General features: G+C 33.3%; 1 long non-coding RNA gene across 8 annotated transcripts; it reads right to left on the reverse strand.

Annotated features, from left to right (window-relative positions):
- Window positions 1–436: 436 nt before the first annotated feature.
- Window positions 437–4,460, reverse strand: LOC145168549 (uncharacterized). Of its 8 annotated transcripts, XR_013741922.1 has the most exons (10): window positions 3,788–4,460; window positions 3,635–3,706; window positions 3,258–3,365; window positions 2,984–3,078; window positions 2,816–2,912; window positions 2,355–2,445; window positions 1,780–2,255; window positions 1,119–1,252; window positions 787–1,041; window positions 437–615 (listed from the first exon to the last, which is right to left on the reverse strand). It is a non-coding gene; the product is annotated as an uncharacterized LOC145168549 (long non-coding RNA). The 8 variants fall into 8 exon arrangements; XR_013741928.1 differs by having other exon boundaries at window positions 1,780–1,915; window positions 2,676–3,075; window positions 3,258–3,335; XR_013741925.1 differs by having other exon boundaries at window positions 1,780–1,915; window positions 2,676–3,075; window positions 3,176–3,335.
- Between the last annotated feature and the right edge of the window lie 302 nt (window positions 4,461–4,762).

The following is a 4,762-nucleotide window of genomic DNA, read 5'->3' on the forward strand; positions in this document are numbered from 1 at the left end:
TAAAAATGCAATATAAACTCTAAATTTATGACTAATTTTAATTTTGTATATCATAATATATTGATTTTTTTAATGTTATTGTTAGGTATTAGTATGCATATAAATATTATATGTGTTTGAAAAACAAACTAAAAGATGGAGCTTTATAAAAACATTTTCACAACAGTGGGTGTAAATTAGTTAACTTTAAAAAGAAAAAACGTTTAAAAGCGCTCAATGATTAGGAAATATTTAAGTTAATATGTTTTTGTTTCATAAAGTTAATAGAAACTAGGTGTGAAACCCTATTCTGCGGGGTTCGGTTAAGACTATAGTTTTAGTCTTTTTTTTTAACTGTTATGTATGTGGTGTAGCGATAGGTAGTGTGTCGTTGGTTGTTATGTTTAAGTTTTTGTTACAAAACTCTTTAACAGAAACATATGATGATGGTATGTGGTGAAAAAAAAATATATATATAAACATTATGGTAAAAGAGCCTTAAAAAAACTGTTACAAGAGGAAAATATGATTTATGGAATCACACCATTAGACCAGTTATGCTACAAAAATGCAAAAAAAAAAATGGCATTTAGCCATGATTCCGCCACAAAACGTTGTCCTACTTCAATCAAACCCCTACAAAGAATCCAACAATTTATGACAACAAATTAATGTGTATTTTCCATTTCCATTTCTCCTCTTAAATAATCAAAATAAAGTGCATATAATTCAATTCTATATACCAATTAAATTGCAAAATGGGTGCTCGTATCAAATTTAAACTGAAAAAATGAGATTTTTATGTACCAAAAAATCGTCCCTTCTTTGCTTCGCAACACCAATACACTTTTAGTGCTGATAACTGTTGAAGGCGTCGCGACTATCAGGTCGGTAGACTTTCATATCGCTACTGCAACATTGATTCATTGAGCTGATTAAGTAGTTCACAACAATGTCTGAAGTAGTTATTACCCCTGGACACAGCTAGCTATGTTATTCCTTCATTTTGACGGCAATAAGACTTGAAATCTCGGGATCACGAAGATCAGAAGCTGATAGTGTCTGAAACCATGAAGAATTTTTTTCGATGTGAAAAGACGAAAATGCCCAAAAAAATAGCCCTAAAACTTTGTTTATACCTTAGCATGTATGAATTCCTCTAGTCGACCTTCTGCAAGAATCCATTGATCTTCACTTTCACAGCCATTTGGATGAATCACAAGGCTGGAATGCAACCGAGAGTAATGTTTCTTCTTTCTTTCGAGATTATTGGCTGAAAAATGAAGTCAATTAAACCATTGATGTTGTCTTGATCAACAATTACAGTAACATAATCATCATAAGTCAGGAAAATGTTAAAGGAAATTAGAGAAAATAAAAGATTAATTGATTGGTTGTCTTTATTGGATGGAGATGGGGCCATGGGGTGTGGTAATTTTTTTTCCCTTAAGTTTTATTCAAATAAAAATAAATGAAAAGGAAATTAGAAATGGTATATAAGAGACAGTTGATAAGTAAATAACCATGTAACGAAAAAAATAAATTAAAATTTTCTATAAAATAAATAAATAAATATTTTGGAAGTACTTTGGTTAAAAACATTCATTATTGGAAGTACTTTGGTTAAAATAAATAAATATTTTGGTTTTTCCTGGAAAAAAGTTAATATTATATTTTTTCCAAAATGAAATAAACAAAATTTGTGGCATTATTCCAAAAACATATAAGAGAAACTGATTAAACCAATTGATCTTTTGTATCATCAATCATCAAATGATTTGAAGTTGAAGGGCTACAGACAGTTTTTAGTGGATTCTCCAAACACCGAATGGATTTTGCTTCCACATTAGCATCAATTGGATGAGAAAGTGTCAGCATTGTCTCCGATAATGCCTTCATACTTCTTACATCCCACCTAACAGCAGCAGATTGCTCCCTGCAACACCACATTGGTCAATCTAGGGCTATTTGTCTTTATCAATAAATTAACAACAACACTTTGTATAAATGACTTGCCCTTTGCAAGCAAACCATATTTGACACGTGAGTGGGGCATTTTGGCAAACATATATTGATTTATTAGACATGAGTTCTGACATATCCCTGCAATCTTAAAGAATTGGGTTGACTGCAACTGTAAATGTATTATGGATTGACCGCCATATGAATTGAAATCTCTAGTTTGAATCTAAACCAACGGTTATTTGTGCACAGCAAGAACCGACCAGTTTTTCTGCTTTCAAAGGATTTTTTCTTGCATTATGATTATGCAAATTCTGCCAATTAATATCCATTTTCAGTCATTTTCCTCATAGTTCATAGCAATGTAGTGTAAATCACCAAAAAAAAAGAACTCATTAAGTAGAAAGGCATACCCGGTTTGATTGGAGGCGCTCTGATTTCCACTGTGCGAAACCACTTTACTTCCCTACCAATGGTTGTAGTCGCTAGAACACAATCTGCCACCTACATAAAAAAATAAAAAAATAAAAAAAAAATCCTTACTTGGTTGCAACTTAAGACACACAACAGCCACTGAACATAGATAAACACAGACATACCAGCCACTCATACACATACAAACACACACAACAACCATCTCACCATATCATTAGGCCAAATGTCTTTTGGTTTATAAAAAATTGTAAATGGAAATGTAAATTTATTATAAATAGGAATGGCGGAAAAGGTCAAACCTACGTAAAGTACTTCATGACAATGGTTATGAGAGGCTTCAAATCTCAACAGATGAAAAACTTTTGTGGATTTGATAGCCATAAGTGGTGGAGACGGTGTGAATATGGAAGAAGCAGGTACCGGTTGGTGAGACACCCACCTAATATCTTCCTCTGTTCCGATGCTAATATATTTTGTACATCAACATCATCTAAACATTCTTGCATGAAAAAATTCTCATGTATTTTCTCAATAACCTACATCATGCATTTCAATCAATAATTAGTAACATATGAATATGATACGATGCAACAACACCAAACCACACCAAATGGACCAAAAGATGCCAAAGTCCTTTCATCTGGTCTGTCATCATGATCAATCTGAAGAAGGGAAGGCCCCGGAAGCCCAAACTGTCGCCTACTACATGGAAAATATATGTATCAGCAATGCAAACAATAAACGGATATAAATTTTGAATTGAAGGGTCTGGTCTGTCTTGTATTGTATGGTATTATACCTTTCTACAACTATTAACTTAAGCTTGTTATGAGGTCATACTATTATGGAATCGTCTATGATTACAACAGATGATTCCATACCATTGTTCTTCAAGTTTATCTTCATGTTTATAAACAGGTTCTGCTGCTCAGACAAAGTATCCTCCTGCCCTTAGCATCCTGTGTTTACCTCCAGCAACAAAATTCCATCTTAAACAGAAACAAAGAAAAGGTAAAGAGACAACTAATATGAGTAAATACTACTTAATTCAAACATAAAAAGGAAGGTGTAAAGAGATTGAAAGACATAATCTTAGGGGCCATAATTGTAACTTAAATTGAAAACAAAAGTGAAGGTACTGGAAACGATAACATTAAAACCTGATCGAACCTCAACAATGTATGCCATTAATCAGTTCACATTTCTAAATCATAGTCAAAAATCAAGAAATGCATTTATTTCATAGTTTAACACTTACATAGCTCTTAGTTGAAGACATTTACTATTTTCATTTGGAATTTGACCATGTAAGTTGTTTTGGTGAAGTGCCCTGATAATAACAAAAAAATGCATAAATCAAACACAAATTAACTTAAATAAGTTAAGATTACAGCTCCAAAAATACACTTACGGTGTCTGTAGTCTAGTGAGTTTACCAATGCTAGGAGATATAAACCCCCGAAGCTCCATGTATCGCAAGTTTCTGAAACAAATCACAAAACGAAAATCAAGGGTTAGAACTTAGAATTGTATGCAATCTGTTCCGAAATTAGGTTTTTCTGTCACTCTATTCATCCTCGAAATGCGGTCGGGCCTCATCATCTACCGAACCGGTAAAAGACATCAAAGATCGAACCTGGAGTTGGGACCTATGTTTGGAGAGATGGAGCCTAAGCCGTAAGCGAAACCGTTGTTTACGGTTGCAATTGAGATGAAGACCGAAGACAAAAGGGTAATCGAAGTTGGTGGAAACGGCAACACGATCAAACCGAGGCGGTAACCCTGCTGGACCGGATTGGATGGCGATGGCGATGAACTGTTCCCGAATAAAAAGGATCAGGAAGTGGTTGGCGGTGGAGGGAGCAAAGGGTAGAAGAAGAGAGGAGACTCGATTTGGGAGGTGGTGGAAGGATCGTGAAGCAAACAGAACAAAAACAGATAAACATCAAATACTGAGAGGCCGGGCACGATGACCAACACGTGGACAGAGAATAGAATATTTTCTATAAAACACCCCTATACCAAAATTCTATAATCAAGGGACCATTTCTGCCAAAAACACACAAGTTCACTATTCATCTTTTAACACAACTTTAATATATATATAATAATATGTTACTTAACAAAAAAAAATCTATAAATGAGGTCGTAGATGCCTAAATACATTTAAGGGAAAATTTCATATATGTCCTTGCAAACATTAAATATTACGTCTATATCCTTTCAAAATTCATAATTACATATATATCCTTCTTAATCTATTAAACTCACATTTATATCCAATCTTATCATTTAATGAGGTATATATCAATTTAATACTATAAAATATATTTAAAAATCAAAATAAAATGTGATTGTACTAAAATAACCTTTCCAAATCATTAAA

The sequence above is a fragment of the Lactuca virosa genome, chromosome 4, assembly GCF_052849685.1.
Source record: "Lactuca virosa cultivar CGN04683 chromosome 4, Lactuca_virosa_CGN04683_v6, whole genome shotgun sequence".
Lineage (NCBI taxonomy): Eukaryota > Viridiplantae > Streptophyta > Magnoliopsida > Asterales > Asteraceae > Lactuca > Lactuca virosa.